Raw genomic sequence first — 9336 nt, forward strand, 5'->3', positions numbered from 1 at the left:
TTTAATAAATAATATTCCAACAAAGTTTTTAAGTTTAAGTAAACACGATTTGTGGTTGTGAGCGACTGAGCGATTTTAGTAGGTGCTATTCGCCGTTTATATTATTTGTACGATGAATCGTTTCGACCGTCAAAATGACTTCAAACAGTTTAAGCCAGTGCAAAATACTTTTATCTGAAAGTTTAGCTTAACTAGAAGCCACAGTTTAAATCTTCAAAGGACCTTTATAAAATATTAGTTCATGAAATTAATCAACACGGTAGTCGGTAAACGGTGAATTTTACATTATTTTTTAATAAATTCCATAACACAAGGGTAAGTTTTTTTGAATATTGCTGTATGAATGGAAAACTGTTACTCTGTAAAATAACTTAATTTTAACTTGATTCATAAAATGGTCCAAGACAACAAAACTCTTAAAAATCCAAAACTAATTTCTGAAAGCTAAATTCCCTTAGAATATTATTATATTATTTTACTTTGAGATAAGTGGATAATGCAATAAATTATTTATTTTAGTTGATCTGAAAATTGAGTATAATAAATTAAGAGATCTACATAACTTAAATTACCTAACACAATAGCTCAAAACACTTATTTGTCACATTTTAAAACGTTACATTTAATTTAACTTTGGATTTAAGAATAATTATTACTTAGGTATTGAAATTAAAACTATAGCTACCTATATAAAATACTTTAATAACTTTTGAATAAGCTGTTCAGTGTTCTGTATAACATTTAAATATAATGCATTGCATATTTCAGTAAACGTTGCAGGACATATTAATAACAACGTCAACCATTGTACACATTTATAGGCGTTAAAGAATTTTCACTCTCTGTTAAAATGTGTTATAAAGATCGTCTCCAGCAATCCAGAGAAGCAACTTGTCAACAGTAATAATAAAAACAAAATATTTAACTACTAAAGACTTATTTGAGCGTATCACACAGTCGAAAACACTTTTGGTATGCTATCTTTATAAAATGAAGAGAATAATATATTATGATGAACAATGCGATCGAAAATAGTATTTAAAATGTTTTCGCAATATTATTACAAGGGCTATGTGAAAACATTTCGTACAACGGTTAGTTATTCGTAATTTGTACGATATAAACATTTTTTTTTCAACAGTATACCTATATGCAGTTTTAAGGCCGTTCTTATAATGGTCAGTTAAGTGCCTGATAACGCTAACCGGCAGAATTTCGTTTGTGTTACCGATAGAATTCTGCCGGTTAGTAGTCTTAACCGACACTTGGCCGGACATTGTAAGAACGGGTTTTAGTGTGTTACCTGGGTATTACATCTTTACTTAACATACCGGATTAGGGGTTCAATTGGATAATAATATGTTAAACGCGTATTACATTCTTAATCGTGTTATACACTGTAGAACATTTTATTTTCAGCCATTTTCATAAAATGCAGTTTTAGATTAATAAGATATGATAGGTTTATACTTAATGAATATAAACATTTTTTCTAATCAAATGAAATAAATAAGGTATATTGTACCAAATTTGTTCAAACGAGTTCAAGACATTTAAATCAATTGAAATATTCATATATATATATATTTATATTTGTATTATAAATTTATTATATTAAACAGTTATTAAAAAAAAACTTCTTTATTTGGATAGGTTTTTAGTCTTAAGAAAAAGTGTATACTTTTATACTGGTAATGAGGCAAAGTTTAAATACAATTAGCAACAAGGTCACTCGCTCATAAAATAGGAAATTTGACGCAATTGTGATGAGTACCTACAATATTATAATATTATATAATACATGTTTGAATAACTTATTTGACTTGCGACAATTAAACGAACAAATTGAATATTTAATAAATTAATTATTATATGTAACTGCATACACGTATAACGTGTTAGTATAATATAAATTAATACAACTTGCATAGTAAACACACTCAGCATAAAAAAAAAAAAAAAAACATCCAAACGAAAAATGGTTAAACCCCCCCCCCCCCCCCCCGAGACCCCGATACCTTTTATAATATACTTTTTACAACAAAGTAATGATTTGGTTTTTCTCCAACTAAACATTTGCATTTTATTTTATTTAATTTTACGGTTCATTTAACTGAATAAAAATACTAATCAAAATAATATTATATATGCGTATAACAATGCTATAACATATTAATATAAGTACCTTTATGGTACCATACATTTTAAAAATGATTAAATTAATTCCGTTAAAATATATATTATATTAATCAATCAACTTATAATTATAATTTCAAAATTCAATAAAGGTATTATGTAAGTGTACGTATACTATATCTTGAAGCCAATTAAATATAAAAATGTATAGGTATATATTATTATAATATGATAAAATGAACTCGTTAAGATTTAGAATAATCCATCTATCGTGTAACTAAAAAAATAATAATATTTAATATATATTAATCAATCGAATTATAATAAAATATATTAATATGCACACCAAAACAAACACTTATCACTGTAAAACCAATACATTTATTGCTATGCTCAGAATATAAAATTATAAATAAATAAACTAGGTATGTGTGATGGTAAAATATAATGTTTTATTTACACGAACGTATTTGACTGTATTGATTACTTGTTAGTATAGGTTTAATTTATAAATAATTATCATACATAATATAATATTTTTATTTCTATAGATTGGCTAATCATAAAAATGTTTAAAATAATCTTAGACATTATTGTACAATGTGTTTTAGATTCTGAGTGGAGCTGAGCGATGGATATATTGGTAGCGTACATTGATGTGCGCCAGTGTGTTTTATTTTTGTGTTTTATGTCTCCTTTAGGAGCAGTAAAATGCTTTAATCTTCAACAAAAAGGATGGTTTCTGCAGCAAATTGGATATGGTTGATACGTTCTTCGGGTCAAATTAAAAAAATTTCCGTGTACATTGTTTCTAGTCTTCAAAATTATCTTGAAAAACAAAAAAAAACAAAACATTATGAAAAGTGGGATTTTTTACACGAAATTTATTTTCGATAAAATTTATATTGTTTTTTTTATTATAATTTAAAAATGAATAACCCTAAGTACTTGAAATTATAGACAGGTTTTAGTTGTTTTTCGATTAATGTATGATAATATTTTTGTTTGATAATGAAAGTGATTAAAAATGTAAATGTTCCTCCTAAGAATGTTCCTACAGCAATATTGCAATAGTAAAAAATATTTAAAAATAATAACAACCATTTCAAAATTAAACTGTCAAGGTTCGTTGAAAATATGCAAATTATTATTTATTAACAAATATATAGATACAATTTTCAGTTTTAATAACTACCTACAGCTTATATAAATACATTTAATATAAGGTTTCTCGGAACTTGTTCTTATAGTAATTTAAAATATCAAAAAGGTGAAGAAGTGGGTACCGCTCTGCTGTACAGTAGTTGTCAAGCATATAATTGCAATGGTTTTGATATATTTGAATTCAACGATAAATGCATTATATACGAAAAATGATTCTAAGTGGAGACGTTGTATCATACGTGTAAAAATAATCAAATTTAATAGTTATTAAACATTTTTTTTATAAAAACCTAAAATATCTCATGGCTATGAAAATAAAAACTTTTATGAATTTCTAACTGAAAAATAATTTAAAAAAATTACACAGATAGTCTTTATATTAGTAAATTTATTTATGTACCTACCTGCAAGTCTTGAAGCTGTCATGGTTCAAATAGTCAATTAACAGGAGTGGTCTGGGTCACTGTGCTACTATGCAATTGCAGTATTGTACAGTGGATTGGTGTCATATTAAGTCCCCTGGGCTGGTACGAAATAATTCATAAGGCAAAATATTTTACTGTTGAAGATTTTTTTTAAGACTTCTTCTATTTAGAACACCTTGGTAGCCACTACCATGATCCACTCAGCTCAATTAAACCTTAAATACCTTCCTATATAACTCATAATATATTAGATACAACTACTCATCTAAAATAAGATTTTCATATATCGAATTCCTTCAAATAATTTAAGTATATTATGAAGTTAAAACTGCGTTTAAGTCATCATTTGAAAATATTTAAAACTTTAAAAATAGGTAATAAGGATAAAACATATGATGTGAATATTATGTGTATATCAATAAAATTATAAAAAGATATATATCTTTATATATCGATATGTGTAAATATGAATAATTAAGGAAACATTGCTATTAATATTTGTAATATAAAATAATCAATACTATTGTATTTCTAGAAATTTAAGTGAATTTTTTAACGGTATAAAAAATTACCTATACATTATTGCTATAATATAAATATATATTAATATTGTATTTATGTATAGGAACTCCGTATACCAGATACGAGCTTAGCTCAGTTGGTATACGTATATCAGCTCTTAATATTATTATTGTATTATAATTGAGCTATGCTAAAATAAATAAATAAATATGAATATGATATTTTAATGAAAATGTAATAAAATATGGCTGTTGCCAATGATAAAACACGAAAAAAATCATTTTTGATTGGCCGCTCAAGTACAACTAAAGAAATATGTGGTTGTAAATAGGTCTACTAAGAGCTACCCACGAATTAAGCAATTTAATATTTCTTAAATTATTCTGTAAATGAAATGATCAATCTTTCTATCACTTTTATACTCTAGATTTTAAATAATTAAAAATTAGTATTACCTTAAATATATTTTATTTAAAAAAAACATTTATCATAATATATTTATTATTGTGAGTAACCAAATTAAAAAATTAAGTTCCAAGAGTCAAGGAAGTATAATAGTATAGAACCGATTTTTTTTTCATAATAATGAACCTAATGCGCCCAGGATTTGCTACACCGATCTTCAGTACCTAGATATAGGTAGTAATCTATTCATTTCAACTTTTCGGCTGTTACCAAAATGTTTTAAATTTATACATACCAAAACGTGCAATTGTAATGCATTTTTATTTACATATTTTCATGTATACGAAAAAAACCTTATTTCTTCAGATGCATATTGTATGGTAGCATAGGTACTTGCATTACCTATAACTATATTGAACGAACATTGATGAAGGTACGAGAACGTAATGATGATTATTAATTAACTAAAAATATAAAAGCTTCGCTACTTATATTCTAATTATTTTAATATTCAACATTAATTTATGGCCTGTCACCTAATAATTTGGTCATAATCCTAACTCTAACTTTAAATAAACATTAATATTATTTTTCCTTCACTTGTTCTTTATGAAGTTGTACATCTATATAATACTATATTATAAAACGTTAGCTCTAAGTAACTTACCATATTTCATATTATTGTATTTCTTTTTTGAATTTGTTAATGTAATTTGAAAAACTGCTTGTTCAAGCATAATTGCATAAATAAATATAATATTTTAGTAAAACATATTAAGTAACGTTTACAAATGTTTCTGTGTATATAAATGCCGTAGGCAGACATTTTCTTTTTTCTTTTACTATTATTATACATATTATTTTTGTTTAACTCTGTTTACACAGTTTAATTTGATAATTTAAGTCGTTATTATTTTATGATTTAATTTCCTGTGCTTCGTAAATATTGCATACTCAAGCTAACGAAAAACAAAATGATGCAATATTATAAAATCAAATATAGTATTGTAATATCGTAAAAAAAAGTGTAAAATGTAAAATTAAGGTGTAATGAGAGAAGCTTATTGGTGGTTTTCCACGATATTTATATAAGGATAATCTCATAATATATAAATATAATACGAATGTATATTTTTATATTAAATAGTAACCGGAATTGAATTTATCTTCCAATTTGGTTGTATAAAAGAATAAAATATTTCGTTTATAATACAATTATAGCACACGTTTCGAGCACAAGGCTTACTTTTTTTTTTTATTAAAAACTACAAAATAAAAATAAAGAGACTTAGTAATATTGTAGTGATCATAAGAGTCGGAGACACGTACACTGCTGACGTAATCGATCACAATATGATGCTGGGTGAGTTCTTTTCACACGCGCTAAGGAATATAATTTTAGACGTTTGAGTCGATGGGCATCGGGAGGCTAAGGCTTATCCTTATATTTCTAAAACAATATTGGCGAATTGTTCTTATAGCGGCCAATTTATTATAGCTACCTACTTCGAGAGTGGTATTTGTGACTGTTGGGAAATGTTGTAAGTGATCGATAGTGGTCTCGTGGCTTTACAGCTCCGCGATATTTATTCATATTGTTCAATAATATGTAGATATATTATATGAAAATTATGGTTACATTATAAATATTACAATTGTCTTTAAAAATAAATTTTAAACAGCATGAAGTAGTCTACGTTTTACATTGTTTTTTAAAACTGATGGAATTTGGAAACGCATATCATTACAGTATCCAAAAACCGAACGAAGTATTACTAGTTGTGTAAAGTTATAAATTGTACTTGCAGTTTTTGAACATTGCTTTGGGATTGCAGAAAACTAATAACTATGAGGTACTGAATTATTAGGATTGTCTGTTAATAATTTAAACAAGTACCTACCCATACACAATGTTATATATTATTAAAATCATAAAAATGACCGTTTCTCCTAAAACTTTTTTGGTCAGAAGAGTTCAAGTTGAAACTTAGAAGTTGAGTAATAAAATTGGCTTTTGTGTGCACATTATTATTGATCACGGAAGTTGCTCTTAAATTTCGATATCGTAATATTTTATTCATATTGTCTGCTATTTCTGTTTATTGTTTTATACCAGCCGACTAATCTGGATAAATATTATAATAATATACAGATTGACATTCAGAAAAAAACATATTTTAAAGTTGAATTAAATAAACTAGTAAAAACGGGTAAGTGGGTGTAGCTCTGCTTTAAAGTAAGTTTCAAGTCAGTCTCTGTAATGTTAAATTTAAATTCAATGATAAAAATCATTGTATACGAAACACGATTCTGAGCGAAGACGGTCAGCCATCCTATGATATTACTACATAATTATTTGCATATTATCATATTTCAATATTTATGTATAATAATATACTAGAGAAATTTCAAGTGCCTACGAATAATATTTTTAAATTACAACAAAATAAATAAAACTGTTATTCTTGGTTATTTAATAATGTAATTACGTCCAAATTCAAACTTAAAATAACTATAAGAAAAAACTATGTTTATATATTATTTAGATTTCTTGGGTATAGAGTTAGCTATACTTACGTGCAACCTTGTTTTAAATTTTCAATTCTTTGCTATACAAGTAGAAAATTTTATACATTTTTAACGACTAAATAATCTAATACCTAGTATTATCGTATTAATTTATGTTTTATGAATACTGCGTGGTATAATTTTTTTTTCCATTTCGATTTGAGTTTCGAATACCAGTATTTATGTTTTCCAATTTCGGATTCAGTTTCGATATCGATTTCGGCTTTTAACCCTAGATCACACGCATTTAAAATATACACGAGAATACACGCACACGGTCTTTTTGTCACACACAGTATGGCGTAAATCATAGTCAACTAACAAGTCGCAATAAAAATATAATAACTATCAATTTCGTTTATCGAGCAGCAATTATTAGAAACACAGTTTAAAAATAACACATAATTGATTTTTTACGATCACGCACACGGTCTTTTTGACCGTATATTAATACGTAATGTCTGGTAATGAACTTTGAACACTTCTATATTACTGACATCAGATCGTATACAGTTAGGAGTTGTATTTAATGTTAGTTTATCATTTAATTAGAAGGTACCCAGATTAGGTTAGGTTAATATTTCGTATTTTTGAAACAATGAACAAAATTCTAAAAGCCGTTTTACCGTTTTACTGGTTTCAAGCTCGGGCTTTATTGTAACTTTGGAGGTTGGTCTGACGCAACATCGTTACATAGCTCCGACATGCACAACAGGCGGAAAAGTGTAGCTCTGGTATGCAATAAACAGACTTCAAGTGGCGATTATTATATAGATCAATGTAATATATATATACGATATACGGTTGATATTATATTATTTATCATTAGTTGTTGTAATTTCGAATCATTTAGCCATTTTTATTTATTACGTTAAAAATAAGTGTGTTACAATAGTGAGTTTATCACAATAAATACAAAAATATATTCTTTTTTATACGCTGAATTGCTTAGTATTATTGACTATAAAATAATACATTTTTGATTTGGAGTAAAAGTGAATACATTTTTTTCAAATTTTAAAAAAATAAAATAAAACATTACAAAATTAAGTTAATTTAGTTTTCGTATTATACTTTAAGTTTTATTAAAACTATTATAAGAAATTGTTCATGAAATAAAAATTAAATGTTTATCTCAATTTGTTTTTCATTATAAAACTCCTTGAACGTAATTTTGTATTATTATTCGTATGTATTTTTTTTTTGTTTATAAAGAAAATATAAAAGAAAATAATATTTTTATAATTTATACAATATCAGTTTCATTAAAAAAAAGGTACCTACATAAGTTACCTGTATAAATTTAAATTTCGAATCACTTATTTTTATTATGTACTTCATCATACTTAGATCGAAATGTATATAAATATGTTCATGTTTATAATATATTCCATGAAATTGTTGATATTTAAACTTATCTAAAAAAGAAAATAATGATACGTACCTAGTAAATATTTTCCATATTTTAGATTCTGAGTGGAACAATGAATGTATTGATTTTACAATGATGTGTGTTTTTTTTTTTATTTATTTTTTTTGTGTCTGTGTACACGATAAGTAGTTGAAATAATGCTACGATTTTCAACTTCAGTATATTGTTCGATCAGAAAGTGAATATCGTTGGTGCATTGGGGAGGTCAAAATTTAAATTCCCCAGTAGTTTTCAAAAGCGCCGGGAAAAACAAAAGAAAAATTAAGGAAAAACGGGAATTTTTACGCAAAATCTGTTTTCGAGACAATCGATTTTGGTTTTTGGTGTAACTTTAAAACAAATGACCGTAGATACATGAAATTTTCAATGGTTGTTTATATTTCCATTTTCTATACACGATAACATTTTCAAAATATTTTGATTTATTTTGAACTGTTTAGAGACATTTTCATTTTCCATTTTTTTTTAGTTTTTTTTCTAAAAATATCAATAAAATTTTATTTGTTGGATAAAAAAGCTTGAAAATTTAATAGAAGGCTCCTAATATATTTTTTCAAAGGCAGATGAAAAATATTAAAAATAGTTAGTCACAGTTTTTTTTTTATAAGCATTTAAAGTTCAAAAAATGACAAAATATGGGAAAAACCCGAAAATTTGCAAATTATTTCGAGTTAGAAATTCATA

This window comes from Acyrthosiphon pisum, chromosome X (genome assembly GCF_005508785.2).
Source record: "Acyrthosiphon pisum isolate AL4f chromosome X, pea_aphid_22Mar2018_4r6ur, whole genome shotgun sequence".
NCBI lineage: Eukaryota > Metazoa > Arthropoda > Insecta > Hemiptera > Aphididae > Acyrthosiphon > Acyrthosiphon pisum.